Raw genomic sequence first — 6639 nt, forward strand, 5'->3', positions numbered from 1 at the left:
GGTGACATTTTTAGAAGGTACAAATGGTTATGGGAAGTCTTTAGCGTGATCAGATGGTTTTCTACAGTTTGGCTCGGCTAGGTAATCAGTAGGTATGCATTCAGTTGGTGATTGGATGATTTGAAAGGTTTGGATGATGGGTGTTGACTAAGTGGGTTCAACTTCGGGATACGAAACTAACAGACTTGGGACTAGTGCAATCGGCTACGGGTAAGATCCGTTTTGATGGAATTGCTTAGAGTTTCTCAGATGGAGGCAGGATTCTTTCCTAGGAAGAGTAAGTCATGGTTTGGGGCTGGTGGAGTGTGTTTGTGTGGTTCTAAAGGATCCTAATGAGGGGAACGGCCTTAGAAGGTACAGAAGAAATATTAGTGTAATCAGAATATTCTGCGGGTTTAGAGTGGGCTAGGTTTGGTGGTTATATCCAAAGGTTTTGGCAATTAGAGTGATAATTAGGGAATCAATTGATTGCGTTCAGACGTGTGGTTAGATAATATTAGAGAATTCAAGCGGATACAGTTCTTGTATTTGGGGATCTATTGTGAAAGAAATTTCAGGTATAAAGGAATGCAAACAGGGGTATTTGAGCTAAGTTAAAGGTAGCTTGATTGATAAGGTGAACTAGCGGTAATATCGGAGTATCTCTTGCCCATAGGGGATTCCATGAGGTTATAGTGGAGAGTCTTTGGCTTCTCGTCGGTGTTCATACTCTTCATTTTTCTCCCTTCTAGGACGAACGGTTGTTTAATTTGTATCTGGTGCAATGACCCGTTTGCTCGTTATTGAGTTTTGGATCATTTAACCCCGTTGACCCTTCCCCGGGCCCTGTTAGTATGACTTTTGATCCCCGGGGATTTTCATGATCAAAATTACCAAGTCGTGATGGCACTAGTCCCACCGTACTAGTAAGCCAACACCAACCATTAATAGCCCAACATAAGCGGAAATATTAAAAGCGGAATAAATCATACAAGTCAATTTTAAGTCTTAACAATCTTAAATAGAAATACTTAAATAGTTATTACAATCCTTCCCAAAATCTGATGTCACCATGACACAAGGACTACTAAGAGTGTGAAATAGTTTGAATAGATAAGAAACTGTTTGAAGAGAAGAAGACAGAAAATAAAGGATAAGGGGAATCCGAAGCCATCCAGAATCCAAGGAGCTCACCCCGGTCTCTCTAGCAAGGCTCTAATGGGCTGCCTAGTAGTCACGAGCTCCAGTCGTACTAGGAACCGAGTCTGCACACAAAAAGGTGCAGTAAGTGCAGCGTGAGTAAAAATACAACGGGTACTCAGTAGCATCGTGACCGACCCTTTCCAGAACGGAGACGAGGGTTGGTTACGATACCACAACCACACTTGTTCGCCATTAGTCCAAAATACAAGATAACCATACTTTAACGATTAAGCTCAAATAGCAAATCAAATCCAAGTCAAATACCAACAATCACAACAATAACATAAGATAAGATGAATGAGATGCAAATGCAATGCAAGGCCTTAGTTTTCACTTCCCGATATGCACACGCTCGAATATTAACGAATCGTGACCCATAGGGGGCTCATGAGGCCTATTTATCACAGCTCCAGAAAATCATTGGATCACGGACCACTCCGGTAGCAACCTCGGATCACGGTTTCCACATATCATATCTCAAGTACTTATCACTTAGCAGACTGGACCCATTTGTCAACGGAACGCACTAAAGCATCATCATTCATCCAGAACAAGATCCCATCGGACTCACAATCAGATCCTCAAATGTATGCATGAATACATATAACGTATGAATATGGCATATATCAAGTCAAAAACAAGAATATAAGCATGGAATCCATCCTCATACTCACAATATCATAAAGGCTTCACCTTTTTACCTCCCTTTTACTTTAACGAGGATATATGACTGATATACATGCAAACAGAAAAGACATGGAATAACAATAAGAGACATAAAGTACGGGCATCAGACCCCAATCACAGATCCAAAGGATCATACTAATCTATCAGCCAGTGCCCAAAGCATGGCATCAGACTAACTATATAATTGAAATTATACACATACCCATAACATGATGACCTGTATCCGATATAGGTGCTCGTCGCCACACGGGTATCGGAACCCCCTTAATTCACCCCAATTCCCTCTTATTAGGTTCATTTTAGCTAACACACACATTCAAGAAATAGTTCAAGGTCTCAACATGCCTGGAATTGCCCAATCTAGAATCACGAATCCCATTGTCGTTCCACATAGTCTCCAAACTAACAAAGTCTAATGAAATATGGATTATACGTTAGAACACGAATCCAACAACACCCATATTGCTATATAATCCAAAACCCCCAAATTTAGCCCTAAAATTAGGATTCCGAACCCAAAGGGCAAAACAGTAAATTGTGCCTAGAATCATGTTCTTCATACGTGATATAACCCATAAACTCAAAATCATCCAATAACAATCACTAATTGATACTCAATTTCTAAAAAAATCACAATTCTTAGGTTGGGTTCCAAAACCCTTCAATATTTCTCTTAAAATCAACATTCTAAACATGAAAATAATCGTAAAATAGATGAAAATAATCGTAAAATAGAGTTAGGAGACTTACCCACTGATTCTTCCTGGAAATTCCTTCAATTCGCCTCCAAAATTGCCTTGAACTTAAGGGTTTTAGAATGAAAGACTTAAGGAAGAAGACACTAAAAGAACCACATTTTGCTTAGCGAATTGAGCACCTGCGCACCCAAGTTCACATCGGCGAACACGCATTGGCGGAAGAGACTTCGCCAAGGCGCATTCCTACAAAATATCTCAAGCTTGCAGCGGCGGAGCTCAGCTCGCGGCTGCACAAATGAACTTACGGGAAAATCTTCGCAGGGCCAGACCAAGGCTAACCCAGTTGTCCTTCGCTCCTGCTGGACTCCTCTCGCCGGAGCACGTCCGCAAGGGCCGAACCCTGTTCGCGCCTGCCCGAACACCAGATCTCAAAAAATCTGGCTTTTGACTCTCATCACCCGAAATTCCGAGACTCTCCCGGAACCTCCCTGACACAAACCAAATATACAGATACATGTAAAAACATAGTATGAACTCACTTGTGCACTTGGAATTCCCAACAGAGGTCTTGTTAACCAAGTCAACCCCAAACGGGCGAAAACCAACTTTCCAACCAAATGACCAAAATGCCCTCAAAACCCTCAGGAACTGAACCAAACACTGAAACAACCTATATTCGATGTTCTGAAGCTAATGGGACAGATGAAATTTAAAAAATGACATAAATACCTCCGATGATGCCTAAAGTCAACCCAACACTTAAAAATTCCTTAACTTAGCAAATTTTCAATCTTAAGAGATTGCAACCACCTCGGGAATCGTGCCAACCATGCCCACTACAAAACAATCCCAACACAAGCTAAGGGGCGGGTTCACAAGGTCAAAATAGGCAAAAATGAGAAAACAACCAAAATGACCTGACGGGTCGTTACATCATCTGCCACTTAAACACATGTTCGTCCTCGAACTTGAAAGAAAGAAGAGATACCTGAATTACTAAAAAATTGGAGATACCTAATCTTCATAACTGATCAAGTATTACTGAATCCCATCTAATCACACGAGAACCATCCGAATTGTACTTCTTTAGCATCGAAATATGAAATACGGGGTGAATACCCAACAAACCAGGAGGCAAAGACAACTCATCGGCTAACTCACCAATACGTTGCACGATCCCAAATAGACCAACTTGCCCTTCCTTCTGAACCTCATCATACCCTTCATGGGTGAAACCTTCAACAATACTCGCTCCCCAACCATGACCCCGATGTCGCGAACCTTCTGACCCATACAACTCTTTTGTCTAGTCTTAGCTGTAAGAAGCCCCTCTTGAATCAACCTGTCCTTGTTGAAAGAATCCCAAAACAGGTCTGTACCCCGAGGTCTCACCTCAATGCATCAAACCAACCAACTGGATAACGACACCTCCTACCATATAAGGCTTCAAGGGTTCCATCTCAAAGCTCAAACGGTAACTGTCATAAACAAACCCTGCTAAAGGCAGAAATTGATCCCAAAGGCCATCAAAGTCCATCACACAAACTCACAACATATCCTCATGAACCCGAATAGTACACTCGGACTGTCCAACAGTCTGAAGGCTAGATGTTGTACTTAGCTCCACTCGAGTACCCAACTCCTTTTGCATAGATTTCCAGAATGAGATGTAAACTAAGTGCCTCGATCTATAGTGGTAGAAATAGACACCCAAAGCAAACGAACCAACTCTCGAAAGTCGAACCTATCTAATTTCTCTAATTTGCAAATAGTCTGAATCGATACACAATAAGATCACTTAGTCCATCGGCCTATAAAGAGCCAGATATGAATGAAATTTCCCCAACTACCAAGGTAATCCTACTATAAGTCCATAGCAATTTGCTTCTCCGCTTGATTCGCCAAACCTTTCTCTAACTTAGCCCAATAATTTGATCCTCGCACACACTCGGTTCGACCTTACTTAAAATACCTGAATCTGATTCTAACCATAACTCTGACGCAATTCGGTGGATTCCACAATTATCATCATAGTTGCCACAATCTTCTAATTGAAACCATCATCCATAGTCAACTATAGCTGCCAAGTACTTTAATTCCATTTATCTGTCTTCCACACCATCCAAAATCATCTTTAGTACCATGGATCCATAGAAATCATGCTATCACACACCATGAGTACAAATCAAGACTCTGTCCGTCCAGAAAAAGATTTGTTCTTACCCTGTGAAAATCCCAAGCATTCCCATAAAAAATAAATCGTATCCAAGGCCGATTACGCATATCTGGAATCTAATAGTTCCGTTTCGATGAGTTAAAACCCTTTGAATCTTCTTATCCTGCAAGTAACGTACTGAGCACATCATCCTTGGGATTATCTTGCCACACCAATGCTATAAAAATCAACTGATCACTCCAAAAACTTCCCTTATCCATTTGTACCTCCTCCACATCGCTAAGCATCTGTACAGACCAATAAAATTTGCCCAAAAGCAGCCGTCACCAAATGTTATCAAACCACTTGGTAATCTTCACACGCTTGACAACCTGCGATACCTCCATTTCGAACAGAAAACCATCAAATCATTAGACACGGGTTACTTGAATAGCCATAAATCTCCTGGTAACACATCCATAAGTCCTCTGACATTACATTGTTATATCCCATATTTTGGGTAACGAGACAACTTGGGTGAATTGTGCGAAGTTAGGGACAAGACTATTCCGAGAGACTTTCGTTTGTTTTAAAGGCTTAAGTTGTATATGGTTTTAATGTTATGAAAATGTTAAGGAAACACTTGGAGGAATTTTCCATTTTTAGTAAGTGTGCTATTTATGGAAAGTTTGAAAATTCAAAAAATAAAAAAGGGGGCAAGGTGGCCGGACACTTAATGGTGGACCATGGCCACATGGATTTATTTTATAAGGGATTTAAAAGATGACTTAGTCATCTTTCACACCACTTCCACACTTAGAAAATTCTAGAGAAAACAAGAAAACAAGGAGAAGAGAAAGAGGAAGGCCATTCGGCCATGTCCATGAAATTCAAGACCAATTTTAAGTCACCAAAAAAAAAAAAATTCTTCAAGCAAACTTGCTAATTCAAGGGTGCTAAGTAACGTGGAGTTGTTGTTTCGGACAATAGTTTGCTCGTTTTCTCTATCTACCAACTTTGGTCAAGTTAAGAAGTTGAAGAAGAAAGGTGAGTTTAATCTTGTTTTATGTGTTACACATGGTTTATATGTGTCGTAGTATGCTAAAATGGAAGAAATTCATGTTAGGAAGGAAGTTGAAGTTGGGCCGTGCATATGAGGTTTTGGCCGTGTGTATGTGTGTTTAGTATAAGCAATGTATTAATGTTAGTTAGCATGTTTTGATTGTTGTGGTGTGAAGAGAAGAATGAAAATCATCCCTATGTGTTGAAAGGGTGTTGGCCGAATAGCCCCTATAGTGTAATTGTGAATGAACAAATCGTCGTTAGTATTTTCATTATCGTCCTTATGAATTCTATGATGAAAAATGCAAGTTTGATGACTCAAACAATGTTATGTTAGTTATAGGGTGATTTGGAAATTTATGCACATTTTATGTGATTTTTGTATTTATGAGAATTGCCTTGTTAATGTGTGGATTATTAGTGTAATTCATGAATTTGGAAGGAAAGAATATGTTTGGTGTTGTTCTCGGGTTTGGAGAAAATTTCGGGTAAGGTGGAACAATATTTGGGTTGTTTGAAATATTGTATGAATCGCTTAAAGAGTTCTTGTATATGGTTTAAATGGGTTTGGATTGGTAGTTGAACGTATGAACGTTGATATTAGTTTGAACGTAAGTGGTTGAAATGAGTATATTATGAATGTTGTTGAAATATTATGTATGTTGGCAAGGTCGTGTAGAAAAAAACTAGTAATGTTGGAATGCATTGTGAATTGATTATTGATGTTGTAGTTTGGTTGTTGGTTTTGTTGTTGGTTGAAATTAGCCGAGTTGAAATCTCGGGGTTGGTGTATTTACAGGGGAATCTTCTTAAATTTGTAGAAATTAATGTCCGTTTGAATGCGAATGCCTAAGT

Source organism: Lycium ferocissimum, chromosome 1, assembly GCF_029784015.1.
Source record: "Lycium ferocissimum isolate CSIRO_LF1 chromosome 1, AGI_CSIRO_Lferr_CH_V1, whole genome shotgun sequence".
NCBI lineage: Eukaryota > Viridiplantae > Streptophyta > Magnoliopsida > Solanales > Solanaceae > Lycium > Lycium ferocissimum.